This window comes from Condylura cristata, unplaced genomic scaffold (assembly GCF_000260355.1).
Source record: "Condylura cristata isolate star-nosed mole 26May11 unplaced genomic scaffold, ConCri1.0 scaffold00025, whole genome shotgun sequence".
Classification (NCBI taxonomy): Eukaryota; Metazoa; Chordata; class Mammalia; order Eulipotyphla; family Talpidae; genus Condylura; species Condylura cristata.
Genome location: NW_004567126.1, coordinates 32,916,771 through 32,931,440, shown reverse-complemented (window position 1 = coordinate 32,931,440; position 14,670 = coordinate 32,916,771). Strand labels below are relative to the sequence as shown.

At 44.6% G+C, this 14,670-nt stretch overlaps 1 long non-coding RNA gene across 1 annotated transcript; it reads left to right on the top strand.

Annotated features, from left to right (window-relative positions):
• Positions 1-753: 753 nt before the first annotated feature.
• Positions 754-11,454, top strand: LOC105854073. Its single transcript, XR_001145800.1, has 3 exons — positions 754-975; positions 11,042-11,165; positions 11,292-11,454. It is a non-coding gene; the product is annotated as an uncharacterized LOC105854073 (long non-coding RNA).
• Positions 11,455-14,670: the final 3,216 nt, after the last annotated feature.

Below are 14,670 nucleotides of genomic sequence, written 5' to 3'. Positions count from 1 at the left end.
TCCTCACATGAACATATCAAGTCCAGTAGATTCTATAACATAAACTACCAAACAGTGCTTTCCAAATTTTATGTCCCGTGGTGGATGTCACCACTTTTCAGTAACATGAATCGTAACTTACAGCCTTGTCAAAATATGGATGTTGCGCTCCAGCATCGCCGGTCACGGGATGAGTGTAGGTGATAAAGTCCAGTGCAGACGGTCGACACACGTGTATATTGTTTTTCTCCATTTTTTCATTTTTGTAAATAAAGAACTGATTTAATGTATGGGAGTAGATATTTTAGTATTAAAACAAGCCCAACAAAGGTAATTCTAAAATTCTTGATTAAAAAAAGGACTTGTGTTTTTTGAATTTTTGGACTTTTTTTTCTTTCTCCCACACTCCCTTTCTTACTCTCCCTCTCCTCTCTTTTCCTTTCTATTTCTTTGCTTTTCTTTACCCATTTCACTTTTTATTGCTTTTCTTCCTTCACTCGTTTGCAGTAGGATGTGGCTTTGACAAAGGTTTCAGCAATGTCTTACAAGGAGACTTATTTTAAGCTCAGGATTTTTTTTTTAATAATATAGTTAATTTTTACATCATTTTGTGCATTTTTTTCATCTCAGTTGTAATCCCGTGGGCTTCCCATTGCCAAATCACCCATGTGCCATCACCATAGTCCAGTGCATTTCACAGGGAGACAATTTTTATAGGGAAAAGCAAACTAGTCTCCTCAGGATTCAGCTTTTATTACTGATCTTTTACAGAATATTCTGGAGCACTTCCTAGTCTGCCTACTTCCTACGCTGCTTTGCTAAGAATTAAGAAGAGTTCGTCTTCGTCCCTCTTTGGTCCAAAAGCAAGACCACAGCCTCGCTATAACAGCCCTTCGCTGGGAACTCTGAGTGCCCCCTCACCCAGCAGGCGCAGGGAACCTCAGCAGTCCTCTCCGGTCAACCTCCAGCACTCTTCGGACGCCTTCAGACAAGATGGTAAGTGCCCGGGAAGGAGCATCCGTTGAAGTTGAACAGGCACAGACTTTATTTGAGGAAGGATCAAGACTGTTGTAATGGGGAGAGAGGTTAACGGGAAGTGGGAGTTTTTATGGACTAGGCAAGAGAGACTGTTGAGGGAGAAGGTGGCTAACATTTCCAGGTCTGTTTAATACCTGGAATGATTCTCAGGTCATTGAAGCAGGCATTCTTGGGCTGTAGAGTGGGAGGAGACTGGGAGAAGACTTAAATCTCAGAGAGACAGAGAAGGAATTAACCACTGCAACTTTTCTAAAGTAAGCACTCTTGGACAGGAGGAGTAGAGAAGGGAGGCAGGGAGAAGCCCGCTGAAATGGACTGAAGGAGCGTCCCACCGTCGCAGTCAGACGCGAGTCTCCTGTCCATACATCTTTCAAGATGCTTTATCAACTCATTAATTGCTTGATTTTACCCTGACAGCCATCCTGACTCAATGTTAAGATGAAATCATAAGCTGAAAGAAAAAATATTAAACTTTCTTGAAGAGAAATGTGATAGTGATTATTAAGAGTTTTATACCTTTGTTCGTTCTCATGGTTAGACGACTAGAAACGTTTTCTGCATGAGAAAATAGTGACTAGGACATGAAGATACACACGGAACATTTTTTAGGAGTGGACAGTAAAAAATAGACTGAACGACCAACACTAAGAAATCAGTTAAACTAAGGACCATTATGCAACTGATGTCATGAGGCTCAAACAACATTTCTAGATTCCCAAAACTGTGGTGAGATATATAGAAAAGCTGAGCAAAGCATCAGCACTTGGCGAGCACGAGACTCTGTATCAGCCTCTTTTATACAGATGATCTCGGCAACTCCCTTAGCAGATGCATGAGGTGCGGGACTGCCACTGCCCCCCATGAGGTGGAACGTGGGCCGTGGACCTGCCTTCCGCAAGGTCGCACCGCTGGCCCGCACTGTGTCAGCCCTGGGAACAGGTCTACTGATCTGAAGCACCACCCACGTCGGGCTCCATTTCCGAGATGATTTCAGAGGACTAAACATTCAGAGACACAGTCTGTAAGCACTAATTTCTGAACAGATTCTAGAAATGTCGACAGGTTGAGGTGAGAACCTCAGGCAAACGCATCCCTCATGATTGTGCCAAGTGGTGCCATAATCTTGATATCTGACTTTACATCAAGAAAATTAGAAAGTGAATGAAAGAGTAGGGCAAAATATTTTCAAAAGACAGCGAAGAGAAATGTGATAGTGAATTTTTAGGGTTGTATATCTTTATTCATTCTAATAGAGGATTGTTATTAAATGTGAACAAAGAACTCCTAAGAGTCAGGATAAGAAAACAAGTGGCCTGATTAAAATACAGGCCAAAAACCTTACTGTACACTTCACCAAACAAGTTATGTAACTGGCACATCCGAAGAAAACAAGCTTCACCCAGTCTTCCATCAGGGGAATGCAGATTAAAGCAATAGCGAGATCCTACGCATCTCTTAGAGGAGCCAAAATCTGCAACACTGGTCACACGGATTCTGGAAAGAATGTGGAGTAGCAGGAACGCGCATCCCTTGCTGATGGGAATGAAACTTTGAAAGACAATTTGGCAGCTTCTTGCAAAACCAGCCATACCGTCATGTTATGCTCTAAGAATGACATTCCTTGGAATACCCAAAAAAGTTGGGTATTGTAGCAGCTTTGTTGATAATCGCTAAGTTTGGGAAGCAACCGAGATGCGGTTCAGTAGGTGAGTGGATAGCTAGACGGTGGCGCATTAGACTCTAGAACGCCAGTCAGCGCTGAAGGGAGGTGAGCAGCGAGCCACAAAGGACATGGAGGAAACTTACAGGCGTGCGATCAAGTAGAGGAAGCCTGTCCAGAAAGATTGAGCAGTGCGTGCGTGGCGTAATGGAAAAGGCAAAACTGTGGAGACAAAAGATCAGCCGTCACCAGCGACAATCCTCTATTAGAATGAATAAAGATATACAACCCTTAAAATTCACTATCACATTTCTCTTCGCTGTCTTTTGAAAATAAGCTGGGAGGAGATGCACGGGGAGAAAATCGAACCTTTTAAGGACATTGAAAGTACTCTGAGTACCAATGTGTCACTAGACGTGTCCAGCTCTATGGAATGTGGAGCTCCAAGAGAGAACGCTGAGGCAGACTTTGGCCGTCAGGGGCTGGTTCTGTTAGTGCAGCCTCATCTCCGGCCAGAAACACACTGGCCGGGGAGCGGTGTTGAGGGTGGGGCAGACACACACGCGGGGCAAGGGGCTGTGAAATCTCTTATCTTCTCCTCAGTGCTCTTGTAAATATAAAGCTGGTTTTAAAAAGTCTCTTTAAAGTTCCCATACTGCCAGCTCTAATGCCAGGCTGAATCAGACAGGGGTCACAGAGCTGTGCTGCTGAGGCGTCATTAGTTAGGAGATGCACTGAGGTGAACGCATGTGGGGTCGGAAGGCTGGTGTTGGGCTGTGGTGTGCCTACTCTGACAGAACTTGTGTCCCGTGCGTTAACTTATCTCACTGTGATAGATAACATATGGCTAGAAAATACGGCTTAAAACACACGGAGACAATAAATGTGGGGATATCAAACAGAGCCAGGCTTGAGATGAAGCCAGAGTCTGCTGCAGTTTTCTGTAGACCTGCTGTAGGCTGGTCCCATCTGGGGTAATTAGCAGTCCAGGAAAAAGAAAATCTGTTTGGTTACATATTTCCCAGTGTTTTGAAGATTAAAATGAATGATTCAGTAGCAACTCAGCTATTTCTGACATCAACATGACATGAGCCACCTTGGAGGTTCCTAACTACGAGTCTGTTGTTTGATGTAATGGCCAGCACCTGAACATCGCTCTCGCCGGAACGGAAGTCCGTTGATGTTTATTTTTTCCACCAGCACCTTATACACCTGTCACCCCCTCTCCTCCCTCTCGACTTCGAAACCTGACTTCTTTTATTCTCGCCGCTAGTTCTTGTTCTCTTGCTTTGCCAAGTCATCTGCTCTTGGTTTTTGTAACTTTAACTTGCTTCACAAGGCTCATGATTTGTCTTGGTAACGTTGGCTTGTTGGCTTGCTTTACTATCCACAGTTCCCTTGAACTCCTTCTTGAACTCCTTCAGTCTCATGGTGAATGGCAACATTTCATTTTTCATGATGAATTAGTAAGCCAACTCTGTAACCAAAATGACTCCCACCGTCCTGGTGGGTGAACTGTGTAGGCTACAGGCGGGTGCCGGCCGTATCTCTGGGGGAGGTCTGTCGTGGAGAGAGGGCCACTGTGCAGGAGTCGTCTTTGCTGTCCGAGGATGGTGCTCTCTCCTGGGCGCCTCTCCTGTGGCGCAGGCTAGGGTCTGACCACACAGAGCCTTCAGCTGTGGTCCAGATTTCGGCGCTGGGCGGGGGGTGAGGCTGGGGTTCCCGACAGCCCATCCTCAGGCCGCCAGCAGTAGCCTCCTCTGCAGAGACACAGGTGATCACCTCAAACTCGCCCACCCAGTTCTGGATCCAGCGTTGCACTTTAGTGCAAGTCGGTGGGCATCGCTGTGCACCTGTGTAGCTCCTGTGCTGCCCCGCCTCCCTGCATGCCAACCACACGTGCAACCCTTCTGCCGCCGTGCCCGCTGCTTAGATCCCTGCTGGAGGCAGGGCCTTGGGTCCGCAGCGTGAGAGCAGTTGCATCAACGGCTGCCCTCCTTCTCACAGGCCTCGCTGCCCCTGTTTACTCTAAACGTCGTTCAGTCACAGCCTCCCCTCCCCCGGGCAGCCAGCACTTCACGGCCCAGGAGTGCCATGGCCGTCTGTTGACCTCGCAGGGGTCGTCCACTTTGTTATGCTGGGCTGGTAGTGAATATACAGAGGAGCGGGCGTCTCCCCTCTGCTGCCGCCTGGCCCGACTCCTCCATGCCCTCCCTTACAGCGTGAGCAGAAGCACGGGTGAAATCCACAGATCAGGAGTGAAGTGAGAAGTAACCCTCTAACATAGCGCTCCGGATTGCTAGTAACATGCGCATCACCTGGGAATCTGCTACCATCGATGGCTTTTCACAAGGAGCAGGCCAGAGACCGCCTGTGTGGGACCTTTTCAGGCCACGCTGGCGCTGCTCATCCTGGGCCCATCCCTCACGTGGCAGAGCTCTAGACTGAGAACCAGCTTGATGCTCTGTCAGCCTCTGCTGATCTAGTTTAACCCATATTTAGAGTATCTGGGAGAACAGACAGTCTGGGTATTTTCCAAGTAATCTTCCATAACTACTGTTTTCTCATATGAACATTTGATAGATCTTGGCTCGATGTGACTTTGAATTTGTTCTCTCTGACAAGATCCTGACATATGGTTTTTGTCAGGTAATTCCCTTTAGCCTTAATAGAGAGTAAAGCTGGAGTTGAACATACTGTTGTGAAAAATGAGAAACCTAACAGAGCTTGAATAGAAAGTCATCCCACTTCTGCTGAGATTTAAACCGAAAAGTGCCCCAGATAGAGCTAAGATTTTTTCTGAGAAATGTAAAATTTCAGTTTGCAAAGCAATTTAGAGAGCAGTTCTGCTTCTCCACACACATCCTAGAGATACTCTCCCACACACGCCTGAGGAAATATAAAAGTTTGCACAAGACAGGAAATGTTTAATAGCAAAAAAAGTTAGAAGCAACTCCCTGTCCATCAGAAGGGGACATGCATCAATTGTAGTTTTCCATTCATTAAAATAATAATAATAGATCCATGAGCTTTATTATATATATTCATATATATGTATATATGTACATATATATATATACATACATATATGTGTCTATAATTTTACATCATTCATTGAAAAATTAAAATTGTTAAAAGAACTGACTATATCTGTGATACAAAATGATTATATGATATAAACCAAAACTTTACGATATGATGATTAGGGAACAAGGAATGCTATATTGCACATGTATATAAATACTTAAAATCAAAGCTCCATATTTTTCAATTCAAAAGTTTAAAACATGAATTTGAGAGCGCAACTTGGCTGTAGATGGTCTTCTGAAAACAAAGGGAGTTGAGACAAAGGCTAGGGAAGCCGGATGCCCCGACTGGAATTGTGTCTGTTAAAAGAGGACCTGGAACCCATGTGGGATCCCAGCAGTAGGCAGAATCTGAAGACTCAGATCCGCGCCGCCTGGTGTTTCCAGCATCATCCTTGTCTGGTGTGGACTGAGCTATTGACGCGGATCTGAAGAACAGATTGTTTCTGAGAATGTAGTACAACATGTAAACGAAAACAAGTTGTGTCTCCTGGGGTAGTGGTGTTAAGGGGAAGGCTGTCCTAAAGGAATTCTGCAGAGTCTTGTGGACGCCACCCCCTACTCTGGCTTTCTGGACCCTACACCCTACTCCAGTGATTGGAAACTACGACTCCCAGCAGCACCAGGGAGAGAACTGCAGGACCCCAGGGCGGAGCTAGCAGGAATTCTGGGATATTTGGGGGATAAATAGGGCACCCTCTCGCTCTGGCGCTCGCTCTCTCTTCGTCTCTCGCTGGGTCACTTGGGAAGCAGCTCTCTGGACCGGTGACTTGGTGTGATCATTCAGCCTAGCTGTAACGTATTGCAATTACTTTGGTTTTGTATCCCGCTCTCTTTCCCATGTTGTTTCCTATTTCTTTGCAGTTGTGAGCGCGGTGAGGCCCCACAGACAGGCAGCCCAGTCCACTCTGGGCTACCCTGTAACAGTGGGAGGGCGCTGAATGATACATAAACCAGAGCTCTCCAGTATCTCTCAGGTTTCAAACAGAAACCACATTCTAGTTTGCCTATTTCTAAACTCGACTTGGTATTTAGATTCAAGGAGCCCAGCACCGCTGTTGAGGCGCTCGCCTTGCTGGCTCGGGCGTAAGTCCGTGTGGTCGCACAGCCGGTCACCCTCACGTGTCGTAACACCCATGAGTCGTTTCATCGCTCTTCTAGAGCTACACTAGAAAAAGGCCCCCAGCATCTATTAAGACTTTCAATTTATATTATACGTACAACATGTCTCCCCCATCCATAAAACATTAATCACAATGCTTTTTAATAAATAATGCTCTTCAAGTCTTAGGAAAGTTTTATAAGACCATCTACCTTCTTTTACAAAGAAATCACTGTTGAAAGCTAACTTAAAAGAAGGTCTAGATGTTTTAAAAATTCACCTTAGATGTTCTCATGATGTGTAATGTTTTTTCTCACATGGTAATTGTGAATGTCAGAAAACGTAACTTCTAATTAAACATTTCAGAATTTCTAAGAATTCTATAAATATGCTAATGCTCATTACAAGATCATTGCTTATAACTGCACTGGACATATAGGTTGGTGCTTCCTCTACGTCTGTTGCTGATGGAGTGAAGTTGCATTACTGAGTAAACTGGAGAAGGTCATGCACTCGGTCTTGCCAGTGAGTGGAAAGGTTTAGGGCCCAGAAGTAGACCCAATCCTGAGGAAAAGTGAGCACTGAGGTGTTTCTTCTGTGTTCTTTATGATGTCAGCGTCGGTTTACGTCACTGCTTGCATCACGGAGTGTAGGCCCACGCAGGGTCCTGCCGCGGAAGCCACCGCCTGGAGCCTCGGTCGCCATCTTTGTTCTCACCCCGCCCCTCCCCCCTGTCGCCCCATTGCCCCACATCACGGTCGGCTTTCCAGGGCTAGTTTGTATGTGCTTTAACTGACCTGTGGTTTTGTTCTGTTTTCTGCATCATGTGACATTTCGATATTTGTTTTTCTCCTCCTGACTAATTTTCCTTAGCATAATCCCCTGCAGTCCCACCCCTGTTGCTGAGAGTCGCAGATGTTTATCTTGTGTGATAGCTAAGTAATCGTCCACTGCATAAACACCCCATCTGCTTAGTCCACTCATCCGTGGGGGCGAGGTTAGGTTATTTCTCTGTCTGGGCAGTTGCAATCAGTGCTGTGATGAACGAGGGTTTAAGTTTCCTTTTGAATCGGGGTGTGTGTGTGTGTTTGGGGGGAGATGCCTAGCCGGGGATTGCAGGCACACAGGGATACTCCTCCTAATCTTTGGAGAACCCTCCAGCGGTTCCCACAGGGCTGCATCAGCCTGCACCCCAACACTCCTTTGCTGTGCATTCTCGCCAGCATTTCTTACTTCGGTCTTCGCGATGTGGCTGATTCTCACAAGGGTAAGATGGTATCAGCAGAGGTGTGGGAAGGATTGCTATCTAAAAAGCAGGTCCAAGGAATGGATCCGAAGCTAGATTTCACTAGAGAACCGAGCCACAGGAGCCTCCAGAGAGGTGATGCTCTGGACATCTCGGCAGGAAGAAATATGCATATGGGCATTTTATCAGCAAGTGTCAGCACCTTTGAAACCAGCTAGAGAAAAACAGACTTCAGCTTGAGGCTCGTAGATAACCCTGCAGGGATAGTCAGTGATTCTTGTAAACAGAATGGCACTCCAGCGACTCAGTCATCCCTCCTGAGAGAAAGGCAGATGGGGCCCAGAATGGCTTCCTCGGAGAGCCTGGCACTCCTGCCCAGGTATGGTCATGGAAGTCGAGTGCCCACACCTGGCTAATTTCAGCAGCCCGCTTTGGGTACGTTGCCCCAGTCTAATGACTGAGGAGGGGTGGCATCTCCCGCAGAAGTATCCAGAAGTGTGTGGGCACTGCTGGTCGTCTTGCTGACTCAAGGATGCCACTGCAATTTGGAGCAAGGGGATCAGGAATGCTAAATGACTTAATTACACATGCATGAGGCTCTTCAGTGTCCTGCCAAGCATTCAGGAGTGAAAGTTCTTTCTCTCATATTCTGAGACAAGATCTAACTGTGATCTATACTACACATGAGATATCTGTTAAATATAATGAGTACTTTGATGTAAACATTGTATAAAAATTTAAAAAATGTAGTTTTTTGAGAACTTTACCAAGAATTGTCAGCCATTAAAAAAAAAAAAAACAAGCTAACACCGATGTCACTCACAGTTTGAGTCACCAAAACCACATGGATAGCAATTTGCATTTGGAATGACTGTATAAGTCTTAGGAACAGAAACAGCATTTCCATGAGTTGGGAATGTGTTCGATTACAATGGAACCAGAGAATTTACATATTGAATTAAGTAATATTTGTTTGAAAAAGTGCTTCCTTTTTATATGCCCATTCCTTAATTAAAATTTTACATTTTTGTAGCTGAGACCATTCATGCATTTAAGGGTTGTAAAAGGGGATATTAAAATACGTGCTTTAAGGAGTTTGAGAACTGCTAGCCTACACAGGAGCAGGGCTCTTCTCCCTCACCTCTGGGTGGCTTTTCTGGGCTTGCTGAGAAAGAATGTGGTTGTTTCAAGGACTCAGCGATGACAAAAGGGAAAAGGAGAAAGAGAGACATGTGAACGTGCCTCCACCCCGCACAAGGACCCACACATGTACATTTCACGTCACCTGCACGAACCCAGCTCGGTTTGCTCCACGGCCCAAATTGTCTGACTGGAAGATCTGGGTGACACCCCCCCACCACCACCAGCACTTCCTCTTCTCTTGTATAAACCTAAGAGAAAGTTCTCCAGACAGAAATTACCTATCTCTCATGTCTACCTGCACGTTTTACTTAATTGTGTGAAGACAAGTTTCTTGCATAGGAGCAGACCCCTGGAGCATGTCAGGTTCCCTCAGAGACTGTGTCCTCTGTCCAGATGACTGAACCAGACCTTGCTATTCTGTTGTCCGACTGGGGCAGGATCAACGCCTCCGTAACCCACAGTTGGTTCAAATGCCGAAATTCATGACATCCAAAAGGGCACACAGAATGCTTCTTCGCCTTACGAGGCAGGGTAGGTCTGACAGTGGCTTGAACACGCAGCGGGGTGAATGAGTAGCTCTCATCTTTCACGTGGTTGGGAAGGAGGCTGGGTGTGACAGGATTTGTGGGGTGTGAAATTGTTACCAGATTAAGGGGAAAGGTGTTTATTAACTATTCACCTAATTTAACAGCTTCCCTTGAGATGAGCAAAGGGAAGAAATGAGTGGTGAGTATGGGAAGCCATTAGCAGGCAAAGATCAAAGACTTGATATGTGACTGTCTAGCGACAATCACCCATGCGGGTTGTCAGCTGAATACCGCAGCATATAACATAAATGCCTCCAGCAGCTCTGGCTCTTCTAAGGGCTAAAAATAACAGAGTGAAGACAGAATGGAGACAGAATGAGAGGACAGGATGGTGCTCAAGGATTAAGCAGAAAACCGACTATGAAAGCTGAAACACTCTACAGGTGTTCCTTTTTCCAGAAGTTCGCTTTTCACACGCCTTTGCAAAGGACCTGTGTGACTCCCTGTTTTTGCCAAGTTTAAGAAATAGAATAAGGAATTTTACGCATACACAAAAGGTTAAAAGAGAAAATTACATTTAGCACTGGCTTTGGGGCAGTCTTTCTAGTGTCAGCAAGGAAACTGAAGCCAGGCCTGCAGCAATAGTTCACCCAGGATAACAAATCAAGCACTCACAGCTCGACTCACCCTTCACCCAGCGTGTGTTCCCGCGGGCGTGTGATTGTGCCACTAGGTATTGTCGGGCAGCTGACCCACCCCTGTGGCAGAACTTAGCGCGCATGCGCAGCCTCCCCTGGGCACCTGCAGCCCAACCCCCAGCTCAGCAAGCGGAAACCCCGATATGAGCTTTGCTCAGCCCCTCGGGCCTCAGCGCTGGGTCTAACACTGGTGTAGATTCTTTAACCACTCGAAGGGCTTTATACACTTTAAGTTTCTTGAAGAAAGTCATCATGTAGTGTTCTATTCCATAGCTCTGCTTCAGATGAATGCATAGATCTATTATTTTTAAATGTAGAATACGAATGATTAAGATGTTTGTTTCTCCGTTACATATATTGTTTTTAAAGCAGTCAATAAATAACAAAACAAGAATTCTCAGTGTATCTGCAGTGAATGAAAGCAATATAAATTGTTAGCTAAATCTTTCTTGTAGTCGTAAGTAAATGTATCAACGACAAGAAAAGAGCAAGAATATTATAGAGAGAAAAGGTTTTGGGATTCCAGGAAATGTTAAAGTGTGCTCCTTTTCGGTCCTTACAGAAAGTGTGGAGTATGGGCCGATATTTGTGCAAGAACCAGACGATATAATTTTTCCAACTGATTCTGATGAAAAGAAAGTAGCGCTGAGTTGTGAAGTTCGTGGCAATCCAGCTCCCAATTACAGGTAGAAAATCACAATGAATCATTTTTTCGTCTCTTAAAAACACCTTGCAGTGAGGTTCTGGTACCCCCAGGGAGGATTCACACGTCTGAAGTAATGTTTACATGTCCGTCTTCTGATTTTCCTAAGATGGCTGCGCAATGGAACAGAAATAGATTTGGAAAGTGATTATCGCTACAGCTTGATAGACGGGAACTTCATCATCATCAATCCGAGCGAAGCCAAGGATGCCGGCCGCTATCAGTGCGTGGCCGCCAGCGGCCTGGGGAGCATTGTCAGCAGAGAAGCTGTTCTGCAGTTTGCCTGTGAGTAACTCGCTTTCCCACGCGCACGTGGACAGGGCTGCATGTGGGTCACTGACATTAGCGAAAGCTCAAGCCCGCAAGTTTAAAACAGTGGTGAGGCCCCGGGCGGGCTCTGCCTTTGCTCCGGGAGACTGAAGCTCCCCTGCCAACTTTGCCCTCATGGAATGACTGCTCTTGCCTGAGGGGCTAATAATCTTCATGAAATCAGATACAGTTTAAGGGGTTAAGTATTTTTGTAATGTGTTTTTGAAAAGATTTCCAGCGATATTTCTGATTTTAAATGTATCTGCTCGCCTGCTCTTACACCACCACCCACTCTCATGGTAACTCTTTGCTGTAGACTTCTGGACATGGGATACTATGTTCTAAAAATTCTCCTTATAACCAGGTAAAGGCAGAAATGTCCTTGAAAGGCTAATGTTTCCAAGTCTATCACTTTCCTCCTAGATGTCTCCATTTTTTATTAGAATAAAGGAACCACATGTAATCATACATACCTACTAGAACATATGCATTCATTAAAATAGCACATATATCTAATTCACTAAATATATTGATTTCTTACAACTCTTGAAGTCACTTCAAGTAAGCTCACACCAAATCGGCCATAGGTACTAGGTGAAAATCATGTTATTATTATCTCTAATAAGCAACACTACTTGAATTTAAATTCTTGATTTTTTTTGAATTTTTTAAATGTGTGTCTTTTTTTATTTTTTTACTTAAATTCTTAAGGCTTACAATCTCTAAAACACAGAAAAAGGGCCAAGAATCTTTATGTTAATAATTCATATGTAACTATATTGGTTACATAATTTTTCACAAAATGATTTTTAAGTTAAAATTACACCCTGCAGAATGGGATAATTGATTTTCTCTGTATAACCTTCCTCACATGTTATTTCTAATTAACCCAGAATCAAGACACCCTATTATAAGAGTGTAAAGGAAAAAAAGGAAAGAATAAAGGAATGATAATGGATTCATTTTGGAGAATATTGAACTAGGTCCTAGAAAAATCTAAATCTTACTTTTTAATTAGGTTTGGCGAAGGAGTTCAAAAAGCTACTCACAGATACCAAATATAGCAAGACTGTTGCCTAAGTAAACTTCTTTTATTTTAAATTATGTGGGGTATCACAGAGCCTATAATTTTCTATAATATCTTTAAAAATACCCTAATAAAATATAAGTAATTGTTCCCTGATCGCACCTCCGTCCAGTGGAGCCGTCTTTTCAAGACGAGGCAAATCCTGCGCACATTACACCTGCCTCCCTCCTGCCAGTGGCAAGACGATAGTCGTCAGCTCTTTCCCCCCAGATCAGACACAGAGGACACATAGGCAAGGTTTTCTGCATGTTGTAGAGCAGAAATCCACCTACGGGCAGACTGCCTGCCTGCAGTCCCTGCGAACACCGGCCACCGCTACCAATGCCCAAACCCACGGACATGCCGGCACAGCACACGCAGCTCAGTGGTTAGGCGCGGGCAGCTGGCTCTGCCTGTCCGTCTGTCCGTCTGTCCGTCTGCCTGTGTGCCCCGCCTCTTCAGCAGTAAGTTGTCCTGAGGCTGGTGTACAGCAACATCCCCTTTGTTTTTACTGAGACACTGGGCGGACCTGTGTGGCTCATTGGTGGTGTCATCTGACCCTCCTCGCTCTAGCCCCGGCCAGTGCCCTTGGGAGGCCCGGAAGCAGGCTGACCTTTGCCTGGAGAGGAGGCTTCAGCCTCAAAGTGCTCCCTCACCAAACGCTGCTCTGGTGTATCGGTGGTGTCAAGCAGTCAAGTCCTGTTGGTTTAGTTCTATCACACTTACCCGGGTCCCTGTGGGAGAAGATCCCCGTGTAGACGGTGGACGCAAAGGTGAAGTTTAATCATCTTGATTTCTGGTCCGCCTGAGCAGAAGCCTGAGTTGTCTGGGATCCCAGATCAAGATATTTTGGGAATGAGTGGGAGAAGATGAGGCCGTGAGGACAGAAGAAAAGGGGAGAACTTCGAAAGAAAATAAAGGGCTACAAATATAGAGTGAGATTCAAAAAAACTTGGTGGGAATTTTCCTGTACAGCATGATTTCCTATGTTCAATTCTAATAGCTAATATGGAATGAACTTACTTATTGTTAGCTGAATGTTTAATAACTGGAGGATTTTTGTGGATAGAGAAAAGCTGATTATTTTTTACACACTTTAAAGGCTAAAATCATGAATCTTTTATATCCATCAGTCACTATTTATTTGAAACTTTTAAAATTAATTATGCAACCAGTATTTCAAAATGAATGTATTTTGTAAATTCAGATAATTATGAAGAGCTGATAAATTAAATGAAGTATACAAGTCTATTAAATATTTTACGTCTTAATGATAAATAACTTTACAAATTTGTAACTAAACTGTCTTTATTCCAGGGCATACATTTACGTTTCACATAGTTTAATTTTTTTTTTATTTTAAAGATTTATTTATTTGTGCATACAGACTGGGGTACAGGCCAAAGGTTCAGGGGTGGTGAGAGGCTTCAGCAGAGACAGCGTGGGGAGCAGAACAGACAGATCGACGAAGTACACTGCTGAGGGGAGCAGTGGGCGGTCAGGAGAGGCCTGCCGCACCCTGGGGTCACCCCTGGGGCGGGGAGCAAACTCATGCTGAAGTGGCTTTAGCTTCTCAGTGCTGCGCTTTAACCCGCTGCGCCACCAGCGAGGGCACTAAAATACATTTTCAAAAAATTTCCTTCTATGCATTAGTTGTCTCCTGTGGTTTTCATCTGCTTTATCAGATGAGCTTGTGCTGCTGAGATATCTTGAAAGCAAATCTAGCGAAGGGTGGTGCGACAGGGCCAGGCTGAGCTCCCGAGGGACCACCCACTGCCTTGTTCTGTTCACGTCCCAGGCCCATTTTTCAGACTTAATCTCTTATTTTTTAATATCAGTGATGTCATTTTTGTTGTATCAGTTACATAGGGTCTATAGTTTTTATATTGATTTCTCTTTTTATAATACTAAATCTTTGTTTATAATAATGAGGTACAAAGATTTATTGGCCAGTGATAAGTAAACATCACATGGGCCTCCCTTGATTGTATTCACGGGGAAAAAAAGCACTAATGCCTATTTTATAAACAGATAAATCTTTAGAGAATCAAGATAGCCATGTGCTATCAATCTCCTATTCATTAGAGATAAGAAAATTTAAACATACCCCATT